The following is a 21735-nucleotide window of genomic DNA, read 5'->3' on the forward strand; positions in this document are numbered from 1 at the left end:
CCATGACAGTACTTGGTAATACATTCTACGTCACACATTTTACCATTGCCTAAGCAGGTAGCAGGCAGCTATGGCTATACGATTTAGGGAACTATGGTCTATTCATTTCCAGGATGCTCCAAAACTGCAGACATAGCTGTATTGCTGTCATTCATGTCTACACTTTCTTGAACTGCATCTTTCATACTATCATTTGCCACTCCTTCTAATGTCTGTAGAATAATTTTAATTTTATTGTACCAGTGAAATCACGTAAGGGGGGAGGGGGGGTAAGTCCATGGGAGCATGATGAGAGCACAGGATATTTGTGCTCTTCTGTATCCTTCACCTATCACCTCATCTCATAAGCAAGTTTAACATTTGTGTTCTACACTCTCGGTTTAGTTTCGCCACAAGTGTAAACACATTCACGTAAATGTCAAAAATTCCAAACAATTCTTAATTTTGATGCACAACATCTTTTAGCACGTATCTCCTCAACTACCTTCACACAACTATTGACACATTCCTTAAATTACAAAGCTTTATTTATTAGTTCGAATGGATCAGACAGTTCAAAAATAACTCAACTTGAATCAGTAGTGGGCGTCTCTATATTCCAGCATTAATTCTGTAAAACTCATTGTCCAAATGTTCCAGTTTTAGCTTGGAGTAGTTGAATCTGATTCAAGTGTTGTGTCACGTTGTATTTCAGTAGAGTAAATCCGTTTGTTGAACCGATTTCCATAAAATTTATGTTGTTTAACATCGAACTTCTTAATTCTTCCCATTGCTTTCAAGTGGAATAAGAAACTAACGCACACAATAAGAAACTTATGCACACAATTACTTCTATGTACACAAAATATTCGCTCCAAAACAAGAGCAAACAATAACTAAACTCTCTTTATGAACAAAAGATAAGCAACTGTAAAGCTTCTGCAAGTTAGCCAACTTAAAGGGCTAAACAGTCACAAAAACAAAACAAATGAGAGCAAAACTTTATCTTTAGCAGAGCTGACTGTATGCCATGAGGACGTCGTGGTGGGTACAACCACTTTTAAATTCCTCTAACTTTAGTACTTTCTGTGGTCCATTTTCCTGGAAGTAAATTTTCCTCGTTTCGGAAACTACAGAGAATTTTTTAAGACAAAAATTAAAAAATCGATTTTTTGAGAGTTATTCATGTACAAGTCCCCTTGAGGAGCCATTGGTTACACGAGAATATAAACTGACTGAGATGGATTTGGAGAGATCATTGGTATTTCTGGAGTGTAGGACAGAAGGTGAGGAAAGTGGTGTCGTCAATGTACTGAAGGAGATGGGTGGGAAAAGGTGGTTTGGGTATATTGGTAGTGTATAAGAGTAAAAGAAAACCTTAGGCCATTCCTGCAGCGGTTTGGAAGGTGTTGTTAACAGTGACGTAGGATGGGCTACCGGAGAGAAAGGAAGCAATAAGGCGTACATAGTTGATTGGAAGTGCACAAGTCTAGAGTTTGAGAAAGTTACTCAATTGCTATATGTTGTCGTATGCTTCCTATAGGTCAAAGGAGACGAAGATGGCGAATTTACGTTCGTTAAGCTGTTGGGACAGGAGATGGGTGAGGTTGTGGGGTTGATCATCAGCAGACAAGGAGGGACGGGAGCCACACCTGGAAAGAGGGAGGGCGGGGGGGGGGGGGGAGGGGTTGTTCGGTTTGAGGGATATTGCTAGTTCACATTGTTAAATGTTCACCAAAAACTGGCACAGACACCAGCGCTAAAGGCAGCCTCTACATGACCGACGTCTGTTGAGTTGCACCCCGTCTTCGAATAGTGCTCCATCTATGGAGCGCAGGCGCATGCGTATTGGTAATACTACATGCGTGTTCTCTGTCGAAATGCCGGCTCATATTGCTATCACTAGAAGTCGTATTAATAAAATTAACGGTCGTTATATGTGTCGTGAGTCATAAAATGTTTTATTTCTGAGAATATTAACGAAATCAGATGGGCCCACACCTTATCCAGTTCAAAGCCGCAGTCGTGATTAATCAGATGTCCTGAAAAATGTGTTTGCACCGACTGCATAAATACTTAATCCCAGAAGGGCCTTGTTGAGGACAAGATTTCCGTGGCAGAATAATCCATGCAATGTACTGTGAAGATACAGTTCTCATCTATGACTAGCGTACTGGGCTGCTAAAGGCGAGTCTGGCGATCGTTTTCAACGCATCTTTCACGCACTCTACAAGTTGTTTGACCAATGAAAGCTTTGCCACACGGGCAAGGTATTCTGTAGATTCCAGCTCTCAGCACGTGTTCCTGTAAAAATTCATATACAGTTGAAAGCGGTTTGTTTCAGAAACGTGGACTATTTTAGCTTTAGTTGGCCTCAACAGGAAACTATATGTGTCGTACATTGAAGCGCTAAAGAAACTGGTACAGGAATGCATATTCAAATTCAGAGATACGTAAATGGGCAGCAAACGGCGCTGCAGTCGGCAACGCCTGTAAAAGGCAACAAGTGTCTGGCGCAGTTGTTAGGTCAGTCACTGCGGCTACAATGGCAGATTATCAAGCATTATATGAGTTTAAACGTCATGTTATAATCGGCGCACGAGCGATGGGACACAACATCGCCGGGACAGCGACGGAGTGGGGATTTTCCCGTACGACCATTCCACGAATTATAGTGAATGTCAGGAACCCGGTAAAACTTGAAATCTCCGGCATCGCTATTGCTCGAAAGAGATCCTGCAAGAACGGGACCAACGACGACTGAAGACAATCGTTCAACGTGACAGAAATGCAACCCTTTGTCAAACTGCTGCACATTTCAATGATGGGCCATCAACAAGTGTCAGCATGCGAACCATTCAAGGAAATATTATCGATATGGGCTTTCGCCACGCCTGGACCCTCAACACCGACATTTCATTGTTGATAGTTGGAAATATTTTGCCTGGTCGGATGAGTCTCGTTTCAAATTGTATCGATCGGATGGGTATGGAGACAATCTCATGAATCCATGGACCCTGCGTGTCAGTAGGAGACTGTAGAAGCTGTTGGAGGCGCTGTAATGGTGTGGGGCCTGTGCAGTTAGAGTGCTATGGGACCTGACAGGTCTAGATACGACGCTGGCAGGTGACACGTACGTAAGCAACCTATCTGAACATCTGCATCCATTCATACCACTGAGCATTCGAACGGGCTTGGGCACTTCCACCATGACAATCCCACAACTACAGACGTCCAGAAGTGCTACAGATGGCTCCAGGAACACTCTTCTGAGTTTAAACACTTCCGCTCGTCACCAGACTCCCAAAGCATGAACATTATTGAGAATATGTGGGATGCCTGGCAAACGTGCTGTTAGGAAGAGATGTTCACCCCCTCGTATTCTTACGGATTTATGGACAGCCGTGCAGGATTCATGGTGTCAGTTCCCTCCGGTAGTACTTCACAGCGAGTCCACGCCACGTCGTGTTGCAGCACTTCTGCGTGCTCGTGGGGGCCCTGCACGGTATTAGGCAGGTGCACCAGCTTCTTTGGTTCTTCACTGCATTATAGTATGGAACTATCGATTAAACACGTTGAGAATTATATAAGTACTGAATGCAATGTGTTGATAGAAGTTACCTAGAACACTTAAAGTAGTAAAGGTGTTTTGCTATTTAGGTAGCAAAATACTTGATGATGGTCGAAGTAGAGAGGATATAAAATGTAGACTAGCAATGGCAAAGAAAGAGTTTCTGAAGAAGAGAGGATTGATTTAAGTGTCAGGAAGTTATTTCTGAAAGTATTTGTATGGAGTGTATCCATGTATGGAAATGAAACATGGACGATAAATAGTTTGGACAAGAAGAGAATAGAAGCTTTCGAAATATGGTGCTACAGAAGAATACTGAAGATTAGATGGGTAGATCACATAACTAATGAGGAAGTATTGAATAGGATTGGGGAGAAGAGAAGTTTGTGGCACAACTTGACCAGAAGAAGGGATCGGTTGATAGCACATGTTCTGAGGCATCAAGCGATCACCAATTTAGCATTGGAGGGCAGCGTGGAGGGTAAAAATCATAGAGGGAGACCAAGAGATGAATACACTAAGCAGATTCAGAAGGATGAAGGTTGCAGTAAGTACTGGGAGATAAAGAAGCTTGCACAGGATAGAGTAGCATGGAGAGCTGCATCAAACCAGACTCAGGACTGAAGACCACAACAACAACCTAGAACATATGAATCAGTAACAGCACCGAGCGATGTGGCGCATTGGTTAGACACTGGACTCGCATTCGGGAGGACGACGGTTCAATCCCGCGTCCGGCCATCCTGATTTAGGTTTTCGGTGATTTCCCTAAATCGCTCCAGGCAATTGCCGGGATGGTTCCTTTGAAAGGGCACGGCCGACTTCCTTCCCCGTCCTTCCCTAATCCGATGAGACGGATGACCTCGCTGTCTGGTCTCCTTCCCCAAACAACCCAACCCCAACCCAAGAATAGCACTATCACAAATATTATAAATATCAAAAGTGAAAGAACAAACAGCATCTGGAAAGAACAAATGTTTTCCCCTAATTAGTGTAATTTTCTTTATACGACAAAAATTTTGTACCACGCACTTTGTAACGTAGCATATGTTCTTCATCATCATTATCTCATGTCGTATTTCATCAAAATCGGTTCAGCGGTTCAGCCGTGGAAATAACTATCAAACAGACTTTCGCACTTGTAAAAGTTTAAATTACGATATTCTTTCTCCGTGGTCGGATGATGACGAAATTAAGCATGTATGTAGCCCCAAGCTATGCTAAAGTTTTCTGTGGAAATCCCATGAAAATTTATCTAATAACTTTGGAGATTAGCGTGTCCAACACGACGATTTTAGACAAATTTTTAAATTACGTATATGTTTTTCTTCCGTAATCCGATTTCGATGAAACAAATGGTTGAAATGGCTCTGAGACTATGGGACTAAACATCTATGGTTATCAGTCTCCTAGAACTTAGAACTACTCAAATCTAACTAACCTAAGGACTTCAAACAACACGCAGTCATCACGAGGTAGAGAAAATCCCTGACTCCGCCGGAATCGAACCCGGGAACCCGGGCGCGGGAAGCGAGAACGCTGCCGCACGACCACGAGCTGCGGACTTCGATGAAACAACGCTTATATGTAGCAACAAGCTAATCAAAAGTTTCATGTAAAAATTCATCTAGTAGGTTTGGAGTTTAGCATTCTGGAACTGGCAATCGCACAGTTTTATTATCAGTATAGGTAAGCCATGTACATAAATAGCCCGCCCGGCTAGTAGCGCGGTATAACGCTCTGCTTCCTGAGCAGGAAAGCGTGCCGATCGCTGGCACGAATCCGCCCGGCGGATTTGTGTCGAGGTCCGGTGTGCCGGCCAGCCTGTGGTTGGTGTTTAAGGCGGTTTTCCATTTGCCCTGGCGAATGCGGGCTGGTTCCCCTCATTCTGTCTCATTTACACTACGTTGGCGACTGCTGCGCAAACACTGTCTCCATGTAGGCGTACACCATAGTTACTCTACCACGCAAATATTTGGGGTTACACTCGTCTGACATGAGACGTTCCCGGGGTTGGGGGTCCGCTGGGTACGGTGTGGGGCGGCGGTGGGGTGAGCGGACTGCTGTAGCGTGTTGTGGGTTTGTCAACTACTGAGGGCTATGGCGGGGATGAAGCCTCTCTGTCGTTTCTAGGTCCCCAGTTTCATACACAATACACACAATATGTGCATTATACACAGTTTTGACCGCCAAAACAGTTGCAGGGTAAAGATTTATTAAAATTCACTCTTGTCTCGCTAGTTCATAGGCGAAGTACTGATGCTAAACTGTTCGCATTGACCCTGCGCCCATATACATGTTGTAAAAATGGAGAAGATGTCTTAATTATTGACGACGCCTTTGGCACACTTGTTTTATTTATCTCCATTACATGATGTAATTTTAGATTTTTACTTCTGATGAAGGTATATTTATATATACCGAAAACTTGGTTAAGAATTTTAATAAATCTTTGCCCTGCAACTGTTTTGGCTGTCATCCTTTATAGTGAAGAATTTCAACTGTTGCTGTTTCAGCCATGTTTAAAATCTTGAGACAGTTTTAATCTCTATTGAACAGTGAATTGTGTCTATTACCATAGAAAAAGATCTAGACGGAACTTATGATTACCAGTTATAAACGTTTCCTAATAAGGAATAAACATGTAAACTACATAGCCTAATGACATTAAAGAAATAACTAAAACAAACTCGTTTATGAAGGTAATAGAAATGCACCTGTTTACCAATTAATTCTGTATTTTGGAGAGTATCTTAAACAGTACATGATACTAATAATAAATAAATTAACACAAACACTTAATAACAAAACATCTCTATCATTCCATACCACACTTTGGCAAATTACGTGTTTTTTTCTGTTCAAAATTCCACCAAAGTTCTGGAGTCAGTAATATTAAAATCAAAGACTTTTTCTGTTTTCTTTATTGCATTCATTATGCAAGGCTGTTAAATTTTCAGGTAAGGAAATGAGAAGTTGCAGCACACAAAACAGAAACCGAAAAAAGTGCATTGTCATAACCCAGATAACGGCTGACAGCGTGTGTTACGTTACATTACGAAATTAAGCGTGTTTCGTGTACATAGTTCGCGTGGTGAGTAGTATTGAGAAAGAAATGAACAGTAGAGCGCCAGATTTTTCAAATATTAAATGCATTCTTCAAGGGAATCTGTAAATAGAACAGTGTCTTACACTAGGACTAAACCAGGTTAGGCTGCGCTCTTCTGAAATTTGTTTTTGCATTCAAACTTGGGCGGCTGTGGCTCTACCAGGCCACCCAGAGTTGCGTCTTCCGTACCTCTCCTGCGTTACTGCAAACTGCTGATACGATGGTTCCTGCACCGAAGCCAAATGTGCCAACCTGGCCAAACTAGTCATATAATTACGTAAATGCCTGTATCTAGCAAATTTTCTTGTTCTTAAAATATCATACAACCAGATGCCTAAATATCTCGTAAGAGTATTTCACGCACAAACAGAATTACTACTATCAATACTATTAGTACACGTTTGTGTTTCATTATTTAAAGTTATCTGTTTATAAGCACAACCATAGATAAGAGCCCACTGTCCAACGGGAAATGGAATGACGTCTGGAGGCATTGCAGTTAAATGCCACATTAGGGAAAGTATATAACTGGAGCAGAAACGAACTGCGAACCATTTCTAGCGACGATACGAGCCGAGAATTTAGAAATTCAATGGAATAAACGATACTGAGAAAGAGCGGATTGTTACGGCCAGTTATGACTGTTTCGGAAACGGCGATGTTGATGAGCTGTTGATGTGCTACTGTCGTGAGCGTCTGTGGAATGTGGCTGAAAACGGCAAAATCACGAAGAGGCGACAAGGTGTTGGAGGTCTACGCCTCATCACAATCCTCGTACAGGCACAAGTGTTCTGGAACACACCGTTCAATACACCTTGCTGAACATGGGGCTTTACAGTACGTGATCCCTAACTTGTTCCCATGTAGACGCAACGACATCGTTAACCACGGTTTCAGTGTGCAAGGGAAATTAGAGATTCGACTATGGATCAACGTAAACATTTTGCCTAGTAGGAAGATTCAAGTTTCCTCTTACATTAGGTCTTATACAGATATGCCGTCATCCAGGCGGACTGCTGCTCGAAACATGCTCCACACCATGGACGCACGGTACTGGGGCAAGGGAAATTAGAGATTCGACTACGGATCAATGTAAACATTTTGCCTAGTAGGAAGATTCAAGTTTCCTCTTACATTAGATCTTATACAGATATGCCGTCATCCAGGCGGACGGCTGCTCGAAACATGGTCCACACCATGGACGTACGGTGCTGGGGCACAGTAACCTAAGGCACCAAGACAGCTGTACACGACGTGAATAACACTGTGAATCACGTGCATCCCTTTATCTTGATCTCTTCCCTGGCAGCGAATGCGTAATCTAACCGGATAACTGTCCATTTTATAGGGCCATAACCGTGCTAGAATGGTTTGAGGAGTATGATAATGAGCTGAAACTGATGTCTAGACGACCATATACGCCTGATCTGAACCAGAATGGACACGTCGGAGGTCCTACTAGCCACCGGGTCCGCGCCCATAAACCACCGACCCATAATTTATGACAATTGTGTGATCTGTTCGTGGACATCAGATACCATATGCCCCTGGAAACCAACGACAGGTCTGTCGGATTCAGGCCAGGCAGGATAACTCCTGTATTGCGTTTCAAAGGTCGACCAACACGCCACGTAGTCACAATGTTTTGGCTCGACAATGGATATAGATCTAGGGACACAGCAAATTTAGCTGTTTTGTGATATACTCTAATGCGAGTGACAATTATGTACCGATGTATCAGTGTTTTTTTGTTATTGTGTCGTTCCTAACAACGCATCCATGTTCCTTCGATCTTGTAGCGGTACCGGCCAGAACAGAAGCCCAATGCATATCAAGAGCGTTAGTCGTAGCTAGCAAGTATAGCATTTCGGCATATCGACAGCGTGCTCAATACGAACATAGTTTTCGAAAAAGAATCAGTGCCCCCTAAATATGTGGCAGATATCTTCTTCTGCATTAGCAAGCGAGTCAGGAAAACTGAAAAACTCAGCGTTCCTTGTCTTCTGCAATGACAAACCGACTTTGGGTATATATAAAGTGAGGTGATAAAATTCATGGAATAGCGATATTCTAATATACTGATGGTGGTAATATCGAGTACACAAGATATAAAGAAGCAGTACATAGGTGGAACTGTCATTTGTACTTGGGTGATTCATGTAAAAAGGTTTTCGATGTGAATATGGCCGGACGACGGGAATTAACAGACTTTTAACGCGGAATGGTAGTTCCATTTCGGAACTCTTTTGGAAATTCAGTATTCCTGGATCAGCAATATAACGAATCTACCGAGAATATCAGATTTCAGGCATTACATTTTACCATGGATAACTCAGCTGTCGACGGCCTTCACTTAACGGCCGAGAGCAGCGGCGTTTGCAAAGAGTTGTTAGTGATAACAGACAATCAACAGTGAGTAAACTAACTGCAGAAATCAGTGTGAAACATACGACGAAAATTTTCGTCAGGGGTGTTAATGGGCTATAGCAACCGACGATCTACTCGACTGCTTTTGGTAAGCGCTCGACGTCACCTGCAGCGCCCCTCCTGAGCTCGTGACCACATCGTTTGGACCCTAGACTACAGGGAAACCGTAACCTGGTCATTTGAATCCCGATTTCAGCTGGTAAGAGCTGATGGTAGGGTTTGAGCGTGGCAGAGTTCCCACGAACCCATGGATCTAAGTTCTCAGCAAGACGCTGTGCAAGCTGGTAGTGGCACCACAATGGTGTCAGCTGTGTTTACATGTAATGGGCTGGGTCCTAGTTATGTTCAGCTGGTTGGAAACCATTTAGGGTCATTTGTGGTCTTCATGTTCGCAAACGATGACAGAATTTTTATCAATGATGATGTACATGTCACCATACCGCATTTGTTGGCGGTTGATTGAAATCATTTCGGACGATCCTAGATAAAGAACTGGCTACACAGATCGTTCAACATGAATCCCATCGATCATTTACGGGACATAATCGAGACGTCAGCTCGTGCACAAAATCCTGCACTGGTAATCCTTTCCTGATTATAGACCGCTATAGAAGCAGCATGCGACAGTGTTTCTGCAAGGACTTCCAACGACTTGTTGAGTCCATAACACGTCGAACGGCTGTACTGCGCCGGGAAAAAGGATGTGTGACAGGATGTTCTGAGGTTGAAACCTAGTTGTCAAGGAAGGCAGGGTTCGGTTACGAACGTGGACGGGGCCGTAATCAGTTACTATTGGTTCCCTTTTGCTAATTAACACATTTATTTTAAAACTGTAATTCCAGACTCAACAATAAATAAAGATATCACACGTTATTAATGAAGGACTAAACAACTGTATAATTAATAGTGGTTTCAGTGCGTTGGAATTTACTCAAATGAGCATAAACGTTTTAAGAACAGGCCATTGTGATTCCAATTAGAATTTTAAGGCAGGTAAGCACAGTCACAGCTGAAGGCCTTTAACGCTAAGAATGGCAATTATAAAAAAATAACAAACGTACTGTAAAATAGCTATGCAAGGTTAATTTAAAAAGACAAGCAACTGATCACCAAACGGGTGAGACAAAATGATGGTAAACCTGGTAGTACAACCATTTAAACCTGCTGTAACGCCAAGAATGAAAATTATATAAAAATTTAGAAACATAAAATAAAACAGCAAATACAATAACAAAACACAAGGGTGAGTTACAGATGATGCACCAGGAATCGACCTCTGAGTAGGTCCGACAAAAAACAATTTCGCGAGCGATGAGATAGGCAGCCAAGAGTTGCATTCACATCACAATATGGTTACTCATACTATTGGCAGTCTAACGAATGACTATTGATAATATTGCTGAGGTTACCTGACGTGCAATATACCAAATGCAAAGCTGTGAAAATAAGCCAAAGCCGGAAACGGCGGTCTGGACTCCGCCTGCAGAATACTGTGCTTAGAGCGCCCGGAACGAGAAAAGAATCACTGCCACCAGAGTAGAAGAATTGCCAACCAACCTACAATCAAGAAAGCCGTAAAAACTACACACCTCACCTGGCAGCAGCGGCAGGGTGAGGAAACGTACACTGATGTTACATACACTAACCGCCAGGGCAAGTAACTGGGGCGTTAGTGGCCACGAGGCAGGAAAAACACCGCTGATTGAACTTAACAAATAGTAGCAGACTAAACGCAATAAATAGTAATTACAAGTCCAGGGAAGCTTATCAGATCCGCCTTCCCAAGCACTTCACTTGCTGCTCTTCGCCTTGGCAACACTACGAGCAGTAACACAAACGCAAGTCACTGGAAAATTGCAAGATATCACAATAGTGGAGGTTTCTCTACTTGAATCCAAATGCACTCAACTTAAAACTTGCAGGACCCGGTTTACGACGAGGTCGGACACCCTCGTGACCACAGGCATTCGATCCAGCAGTCTATGTGCGCCACCAGCGGTCCGGGCGTGTTCTGGCACTGCGCGGACCTGGCTCCTCCTGAGCCCCCAACGAAACTACACACTCACAACCCGGAAAAACCACAGTTTCGCCCAAAGGTAGAGGCACAGTTACTAGATATCGATAACCGCCGCTAGCGGACAGGCAACGCTTGCGAAACCATGTGGTTCCAGTCAACTTGAGAAGACAACCGCAACCATGTCCACCAAACGATACAGTCTGGCCTCCAACACAGGACAGAAACCTACAAACAGCACCAAAGTGAACCGCAGCATGGCTCAGAGGTATTATCACCTTACTGTGTACCTCCAGGCTAGCAGAGCAGGTGATAGCACAGCAGGGACATGCACGACACCCACCATACGTCAGTCGCCGTGTGGAAGACAGTGCACTACATTGCCGCCAGGATGCGAACCCCTGACCACTGACTAATTTCTCCTCCACCGAGCTACCTTCATCCTAATGCTGACTCAGGATTTGAGGCGCGAACGGACGTCAACCGAGCTCCTTGCCACTGGAGTGTGACGCTCCTTGATGCAGCGCCGCAACCTACGGTCCCCAGATCGTCCCCTGGGAGGAACCTCTGTCTGCAGCGTAGTTTGGACAAGAGGCCACATCGTTAGAAGTCTCCGCTTGGCTGTCGCTGGCTGCCTACAGAGTGTGTGCTGTGACCGCCTCCGCTGCCTCAACATGCGGCGTGTCGGCATTCGCCAAGTAATCATACCAACTCCGGGCAGTGAAGTGCAGTGCAGTGCAGTGCAGTGCTAGGACGAGACGTGGGGATACCACAGGCCAGACCGGCACGAGATTGCGCATACGGTCGCAGTTCTTCGGGTTAGTGGGAAAATGAAGAATGATTAAGTTCACCGACTGTTTTGCTGCAGCCGTCCACTACCATACCCACTTCTCGAATCGAGCGCCTCTCGACATACGTGAAGACGGCTCCTACCACCCCACAGCGTCATTGCGTCCCTGCTCCAGTGCATTCTTGTGACAGAATTTCATGGTGTAGACGAAGAGACAGTCCTATATAAGCCTCGTGGACAACAGCCACATTTTTAAGCAGCATGTTGGTCTTTAGTTTTCGTTCGCAGTATTCCCTACAACCACGGGCTTAACCTCCCCCCACTTTTCCCACAACAGGGGGTTAGATACTGTTGTACCGTTTAATAAAGGAGCCAGACCTGAACCGATAAAACTTGCAACATGCACCCCGATGTTTTGTACCTGAACACTCCTCCCCGTGCACTGAGTCGCATCTAGTGGCGGTCTGGGTATGTCGCCGTAAAGCGCACTACGCCAACCAGAGCCAATAGGTTGCCTGGCTCTGACAACGTGAAATTTTTCTTTCAATAGGAATTTTATACAGTGAATGTTTTAGGGACATTAAGTACGATATGAGTATTAAGGATAGCTATCATGTAGAATTTAAGTTCATAGCCACTGAGTCAAATTCAGTAATATTAGGATATGGAATATGAGTAATAAGAGTCCCATTGAAAAAGTTAACAGGTACTACTCAGGTCGATACGATAAATGTAGGCCGTGATACAGTGTCAGTGCTTAAAACAAAAAATAAGAAGTCACATTATGTGGCATTGTCTCAAACAGCTAAAAGCGTTGATGTACCACACGGATGACAGATGGTTATTAGAAGTGACGTGATCAAGTAAACCAGTCCAGGTTGCTTGAGAAGCAATGTTGATGGTAGCGGTAGATCCACTGAGAACAGCCAAGTGAGCGGCTGACCTGCCGTGACGGGAAAGTCTGTCAGGCGTTATGGAGATATATGGATGATACGTGGTACTTACTGGTATTAAGGAAAACGTGGAAGGGAGGACTTTCTTTTCAGACAACATGTATATTTAACAATATATAACCGTAAAATTTTCTCTAACAAAATGAACAAATTTAGAAAAATCTTTTGACCTTAAGGTTTAAGTTGAAAAAGCTTATACAAAAGAAATCTGAAGTGCTGTATCGCAAACAATATGACAATGACCACAAGACGGCCGGACCTGCAACCCGCCCGTTATCGGGTGAAACAGCGGTGTTTACTACCGCGCTGAGTACAGTCTGTCTTATTAAATGCCCTTCTGCAACACATGAATGCTATACAAACACCATTTATGACAAGAGTGATCCAATTACTCAAAACAGATGACGTAACTTTTAATTTGAAAGCTGCATGTCGAAAGATTCGGGGTTAAGATCGCACCTGTGCTTAAAGGTTAAGCAAATTAGGAAACAATAGGCCAATGATAAGGCGCATCTCGTGGCTTCGGCAGCTCGGACCACGTGACCACCTATTGTCGCGACGCTACCACCAATCCCCAAACTTCGTGCCTCTCTCTCGGGCCAGCGAACTCCGCATATATGTCGGCAAGCAAAGACCTTCTAAGGGCACAGCCCACAGATACAAACCCTTCCTCATAGATATTGGCAATGGGGCCGCAAGAGAGATAGTCGAAAGTACACCTGAGCCAGTGGCGCCAGACAGAACAGTCTACCAACTCAATGGCGCCACGGCTCAAGGAATCTAAATGAACTGAATTGATTTCCTATACAGGACACGTGGACTGCTGTAGCAACCGTAGCCAGGGAAGAACCAAGGAGAATTACAGAATCACTGGATCTTACCACAGTAGCTGATACAGCACTTGTGGCTCGAGCAGCTGTGTGATTGTTGTACAGCACAGGTGGGGTCTGTAGAGAACCTGTAGCTGGTTCCAGTTTCGGAGCCTCTTGAAGCGGTGACACAGACTAAATTTCTTGACGAGAGAGTCAATAATAAAGAATTAATAAATACTAAAAGTAGTTAATGTTAGAAGCTGAAGAAATGAGTTAAAATTTGTACCAGTGCGAGGACTTAAACCTGGGACTCCTTCTTACTAGGCAGATCTGTCAGCCATCACATCACCATAGCATTATAGGTAATACAGCTGCACGATCTATCCTATTCCAGTGTCCTTCCTAACACAGACTTCAGTTCACGTCTTCATCCTATTATCCCCTTCTTAAATCGTCAATATTAGGCCGTGGAAGTTCGGATCGATACCCCAGTAACGATTTCGTAGACATCGACTAAACTAGTGTTACCATGAATCTCTCACTGTTGTAAATAAACTTTTCTTAACTACTAACATGTATATTACGGTGCATCAGGATATTGCTAAAACTGGAAAGTTCACGACAGTATCGTCGAACAACAGGATAGCTCACTTACGAGGGGGACATAAAATAGCGAGAACTGTTTTACAAGGTATAGTGTGTTTGATGGAACATTTTCTGAACCTAAACACCTTCAAAACAGTGTCCATCAGACATAACTGACTTGTCCCAGCGTTTGTTCTATAGGTGGAAACAGCTTTTAAACTCGTCAGAAGTTACGCTGTTTAGTGGCTCTAGCGATTTCCTTTTCACTTCTGCTACTTCTTGAAAACGCATCAATTTCAGGTGTCTTTTCATTCTTCGTAAATTAAGTCACATAGGGCAAGGTCCGATGAGTAGAGTTGGTGAGAAACCGTTGCCATTTGGTTCTGAGAAAAATTACCTGACGCTCAGTGCTGCGGGCGCAACTAAATTGTAGTGATAAAAATTCCAGTCTATAATTGCCACAATGAGATCGTTTATTTCTTATTATTCTCCGTAGTTTTAGCACTTCAGCGTTGTAATGTCCGTTAACCGTGGTACGCTGGGGAACCGTCCGAGCTGAAGATCCCCTCTATGTCGAAAAATCAGACCAAAACAAACATTGTGTGCAAATGGAAACACAGCTATGTTTTCTTTGGTTTTTATTGTTGTTTTTTATGCTGGTGATAAAGGAGTCTTCCACTGGCTGGATTGTTGCTTGGTTTAAGGTCTTACCCATACCACAGCGATTCTTCAGTAATGATGGTTTTTGGATAAAAATGTAGAACAATTTCTGTCTGTTCTTTCAGTTCCCGGTACGTGCGCAAACAGTGCCCAAACGGTTTGCTCTTTGGTCGTTACAAAGCACCTCAGGATAACAGTTTTGCTGCAACAGGTTTTATCTTCAGATCTTCAGTCAAATACGTCACGGTTTCCTCCAGTTCATCGATTGTTCTGCAATAGTCAAACATCACCATAATACTGAGTTTTGCAAAGTTTTTGCCCATTTTGGAAGTCGAGGACGTCCGAAACGTGATTTCGTCTCCAGTTGAGAATGTGCCACTTTTAAAACTAGAAAATCACTCGTAAATCCTTGCATGACTCAAGGCTCCCTGCACATAAGATATCAGAAGCACTGCGGCAGTTTACGCTGCTCATCTGCCTAACAGGAAACAGAACCTGATGCTAGCAAGTCTGTATTTAATGCCTGTCACTGAAAAATCGGCGAACACGTAAAAATAACAGCGACACTGACCGCATTAATGTTTACTCAAGAAAGCCGCTAGAACGATTGATACAACATGGTTTTACTAAGGGCATCTCCCGGGAGAGTCGGAGCTAATGTTCTGCCAACTTCCGGACAAACATTCTCGCAACATTTGAGTCCAACCTCGTACACTTCCGTTCATGTTGGTCAGTATCTTCGCTACAGGTAATACAGGGGTCAGCACACAGTACGCTATTCTACTTTACAGTCGTTCCAGATAGGCCCTACATTATTTCAGTAAACTGGGAAGAAGGTGATTGGAGAATGAGTAGATAAACTTAAATGAGTTTGCACGGGACAAAAACTGCCTGCTTCTGAGCGTTGGACTAGTATAACGTAGGATAGTGCAGGGCGTTTCCCAACGATATATGAGACTGTGTGAGATTTGGATCTTGACATGTGAAGCATTTAAGGAAAGGCTTGGGTCAATAATTCCAGTAAACTCAGGGACAAATTATAGTAGCGTTAGCGTGCAAATATCAGCGAGTGGGAATGGTTAGCAAGGTGACACTTAAAGTCCCATTCGCAGATCCTTACCCAGTTTCCTACGTCTTGGAGTGACACACTTGCTCACCAGACTAAAACGAAAGAGTTGAAACTACGTGGAATGAAACACGACCCAGAGTCGCCGTGACAGCGCGTCATGGGAGTGAGGTAGTGAACACAGCGTAATATATAAAACGGAAGTTATAAACCAGAAAGTGAACGTTACTCAAGAAGTGTGTATTCTAGACTCGAGTAGGAGTAGGAGAAATGCAGAAACAGTTGTACTACAGTGCGCTGCTGCTGCAGTCAGTCTCGCCAGCAGGAATCCAGTGGGTCTAATTTTCTCTAGGAGTGTGACACTGGAATGACGCAGGGCAAAGCAAGAGCTCAGAGTCTTATAATGGGCCTTACCTAACGTAACATTTCGCTATACCGGCCGAGACCTCAATACCGACCCTGCTTTAAGGACACTGAGCCTCTCCCGAAAGAATCAACGTCACTGGCGTACGCGTCAGAACTCTTCTTCCGCATTAGTGAGAAAGGCTGAGCTCTGAAAGTATGTGGCTGCGGTTGCGTTCCGCACTGACAAGCTCACTTTGGCTACCAATACGAGGGGCGTTCAATTAGAAAAGGAAATTTTTATTTCTCGGACAGTTTTGGTTTAAAAAAAGTTGAATTTTTTGCGGGACATCGTAGAATATTCCTGTTTCAGCCCCTGTAGTTTCATGAAGTTCCAATTGATGGTGTTGGTACACGTAGCCCTCAAAATGGCGTCTGTAACGGATGTGTGTTACAAGCAAAGAGCTGTTATTGAGTTTGCTTTGGAGGAAAACCAGTGCTTCGCAGATATTCATAGGCGCTTGCAGAATGCTTACGGAGACAGGAACTGAAAAAAAAAACACTGTGATTCGTTAGGCGAGGCGTCTGTCATCATCGCAACAAGGTGCACAAACCTGTCCGATCTCAAGCCTGTCAGCTGTTGGATGTGCATACATTCTCTTTCGAGTTGCAGGCCTTGACATCTCTGTTGGCAGAGCTGACACAGTCGTCCACCAGTTGGCATACTCGAAGGTGTTCGCCCCCTGCAGACCTCGCTACTTAACACAAGAACATAAAGGGCAACAAAGGACCATCTGTGCGGAAGTTTTTGGGCGTTACGAGGCTGATCGACACAATTTTTTGTCAAACTTCGTCGTAGGCGATGAAACAACGGTTTATCTATCCAAACCGTCAATAAAACGCCAGTAAGAAGTGGCACCACACCACCTGTCCTACGAAGAAAATATTGAAAACAGCGCCCACAGCTGGTAATGTCATGACGACGCTCGTGACTTTAGTGGTGTTATTCTGTTTGATGTCCTACCTAAGGTGCAACGCTCAGCGTTGAAGTATATTGTGCTGCCATCAGGAAATTGAAGGGACGACTTCAGCGTGTTCGTCGCCACAAAAATACTACCCAACTTCTCTTTCTCCATATCGACGCAGCGCCTCACACAAGCTGCAGACGCGAAAAGGCTCACAAAATTTCATTCGATTGTTCTTCCTTATCCACACTACAGCCCGGATCTCTCACCTTCCAACTGTTTGGTCCAGTGAAGGATACACTCCGCAGGAATCAGTACGTTGGCTCCGATGTCGAGCGCATACAGGCCCTCCCAGGAAGGTGACGTAAGACCATCGCATTGAAAAATATGTTGCCGTAGCTTGGGGTTGGGTTGTTTTTGGGGAAGGCGACCAGACAGCGAGGTCATTGGTCTCAGTGGATTAGGGAAGGATGTCGGCCGTGCTCTTTCAAAGGAACCATCTCGCCATTTGCCTGGAGCGATTTAGGGAAATCACGGAAAACCTAAATCAGGATGGCCGGACGCAGGATTGAACCTTCGTCCTCCCGAATGCGAGTCCAGTGTCTAACCACTGCGCCACCTAGCTCGGTGTCGTAGCTTAGAGTGGGGAGTAATATGATGTATTACAATCCTGAACAGAACCAGTCTGCTTTCAAAAAAGAAAAAAAAGTGTTGGATTACCTATTGGCCGCCCCTTGTATATCCTCAGCTACTAGGGCAGGTTATTAGCTCAGCTGCATGCCGCACAAAGCCCACCATGTAACTGTGGTCGTAGCCCCGCTGTGAACCAATGACCACTGCCTAACGACCTCACCACCATGTCGCATTTGTCTTGCCGCTGCCTCACGGTCCAAAGCACGAGATCCCCTCAGAATATGTAAGTTTTAGCTATAGAAATCCCTTCAGTTCTGAGATACTGGCGTCACCTGACGCCTCGCCGAAGCCAACGGTCGCGGGTTCGACCACTGTGTGACACCTCTAACTGTAGCGTCGATGGGACGCCAGGCCACAGCTATGTAAATCTCCGTGTTGATACGCAGGTCGCCTGCCGAGTGTGTGCTGTGAACACCACCAAAGCCTCACGATCCTACCCAATGTTATCCACCGTGTAGTCACCCCGCCTACCGGCAATGTAGGGGTACTTGAAGGACGAAACTGACGTGGGGACATCACTGGCCGCGCGTATAGAGTAGGGGCATTTACAGTTGCTCGACTGTAATGGAGTAATTCTTATGCTGACCGATGTTTTGCTACAGCCACTCAGTACAGACTCCTGCGCCCCTCACCAGCATGGGGACCCAGGAGGCACCACATGAGAGTCGAACGCCTCCTGACGAACACAAAACACGGCTTCAGCCCTCATTGCACCCTCAACTAGCTACAACGTATTTAGTCCATACAAGCTCGTCAGCATCAAAGTAAGCTCAGTCACGTGTCCTACAGGGAACGACCTGATAATCTATTCTTTCCACTGATTTCTGTCAGGTGATGTTCGTCAGTGGTAATGTACCACAGGGTGTTACAAAAAGGTACGGCCAAACTTTCAGGAAACATCCCTTACACACAAATAAAGAAAAGATGTTATGTGGACATGCGTCCGGAAACGCTTACTTTCCATGTTAGAGCTCATTTTAGTTTCGTCCACCTACGCTCAATGGAACACGTTATCATGATTTGATACGGAATACTCTACCTGTGCTGCTAGAACATGTGCCTTTACGAGTACGACATAACATGTGCTTCATGCGCGATGGTGCTCCTGCACATTTCAGTCGAAGTGTTCGTACGCTTCTCAACAATAGATTCGGTGACCGATGGATTGGTAGAGGCGGACCAATTCCATGGCCACCACGCTCTCCTGACCTCAACCCTCTTGACTTTCATTTATGGGAGCATTTGAAAACTCTTGTCTACGCAACCCCGGTACCAAATGTAGAGACTCTTCCTGCTCGTATTGTGGACGGCGGTGATACAATACGCCATTCTCAAGGGCTGCATCAGCGCATCAGGGATTCCATGCGACGGAGGATTGATGCATGTATCCTCGCCAACGGAGGACATTTTGAACATTTCCTGTAACAAAGTGTTTGAAGTCACGCTTGTACGTTCTGTTGCTGTGTGCTTCCATTCCATGATTAATGTGATTTGAAGAGAAGTAATAAAATGAGCTCTAACATGGAAAGTAAGCGTTTCCGGACACATATTTTCTTTCTTTGTATGTGAGGAATGTTTCCTGATAGTTTGGACGTACCTTTTTGTAACACCCTGTATATAGTGCCATAAGCTCTCTTGTGTTAACGTGCTGAAAACGGTTGTAGAACTCCCTCAGATATATGCAGGAAGTGTCACTCTCACGGCAGTTGCTACGTTCTTAAATTAAAATGCGATGTATTTCGTTCCAAGAACGCATTTTCGGCCAGTGAGGTTGGGGGGGAAGGGGGACAGCGGAATATGACAAAAGGCTGCCATGAATACGCAATGAGCGCAACGCCCTGGACGGCTTCCAGCAGCACCAGCGGCAACTGCCTCATCCGTCCCCCCTCCCCCACCACCACCACCCGCACCGCCCGCTATACCGTGGCACGCCGGCCGCCCTGTTGTTTCGCCGGCTTCCTGCGACCACCACACAGCGCTCAGCGCAGCACAATGCGAGGCTAAGCGCAGGGCAGCCAACGTTCCCTGCAGGCAGGAGCCACGCGGCTTAACGGGGTCGTGGTCCCGCCTGAGTTACACGGCACCACTTACCAACCACCATCTGTGGCTCCGGTCACGTCGTACTACAGTGTTTATGAAGGCGTTGTACAATTACTAGTAGGCCACAATACATGGTATTTATAAGTGAATATCGGGGTTTTGACGCTTTATAATTTTTATTGTACTAAACTTAAGAGTTATGAATGATATGTCCACTGAAAGATCAACTCAAATAGTTTTACCTAGAACCTTACAAATCTTTAATGTGACCACTTGCATAGCGAAGTACGCGATTGGTTGAACTTCACTGTACCCAAGCGCTGGACACTCCTCAAGGAGCCCAATGGCAGGGCTTGCTTTGCATGGCCCGCACCTTCACCCGACCTAACGCCATGCGAGTTTTTCGTTTGGGGCTCCATCAAGGATCGTGTGTACGTGCCTCCGCTACCAGCAGACGCCCCTGAACTGAGAAACTGGATTGAAGCAGCTGTTGCTACAATCACTGAAGACACACTTATCAACGTTTGAGAAGAACTCAGCTATAGATTTGATGTGTGCCGTGTGACAAATGGTGCTCACATTGAACATTTGTAAGGTTCTTGGTAAAACTGTTCGAGTTGTTCTTTCATTTTACATATCATTTATAATTGTAAGTTTAATCCAGTAAATATTATAAAGCGTTAAAACCCCGATATTCATTTATAAACACCCTATATTACTGTGCCTTGTAGTCAAGCATCTTCGATCAGCTTATCGCGAGTTTTTATCGTGGTTTTGCTCGATGACAGGCTGAACCACTTGACTGCAAGTTCACAACTGTCTGGAAATCATTCAAAAAAACTATGCATTTTCCTTAGTCGCCACTGCACTTGTTTACTGCAACGTCATCTCTTGATTCAGACAATGGTCACATGAGACCAAGAGCAATAATACCGTGGTCGGGTGATATTTCCCTTACCCTCTTTGTGGTAACACTTTCAGACTTGTTTATGTATCCTTAAGTCTCCCTCTTAACGAAAGGTATACACATTACCGCACTTTACAGTTAGTGATAGGGTTGCTTAGCGTTTGTGTTACTCTACAGGCCTGCTCGTGGTCTGACATGGTTTTCTGCCTAAACACATCTCAAACAACTAGGCTTGGCGTAGTTTGTCTCTCAAACTTAAAACTACATGCAAAGCTTTTTGGAATCCCATTCTAACGCATTTCCATCGTTACAGAAATTATTTAAGTGACTAATTATTCCCACTTTACAAATGCTCACTCACTATATCTGGATAGCATTTAAATACCTCATATTGACTGATTTCGTCTACACGAAGTTATGTGTTCCACAGTCGATTGTTGCTTTAGTTCCATTATCAGGCGTAACAGTTGCCACATGTTTTATTGAAATATGTTCAACAAAGGTTTGTTTCGTCCTATATTTTTATTTATGGTGTGCAACACAGTGGGTAAAAGCAGCCGAACGAAAAATATAGGAATTGACTATGGATAATATACCCCAAATTTAAACAATTTGGCCATTCAGTAATAGCTAAAACTTTACATATTTTCTCACATTCGTGTAGACAACTACACTCAAACACACAAACCCTACGTCGCCTAATATGGCCTCAGTACCCCCATGTAGTGTTCAACTGCCCTTAAGATTGAGCAAAATAGTGCCACAGCAAGTCAGGAAATTGTGAAGGTGTCATAGCTTACATATTAACTGGATGAGCCAAAC

Source organism: Schistocerca gregaria, chromosome 5, assembly GCF_023897955.1.
Source record: "Schistocerca gregaria isolate iqSchGreg1 chromosome 5, iqSchGreg1.2, whole genome shotgun sequence".
NCBI classification, from domain to species: domain Eukaryota; kingdom Metazoa; phylum Arthropoda; class Insecta; order Orthoptera; family Acrididae; genus Schistocerca; species Schistocerca gregaria.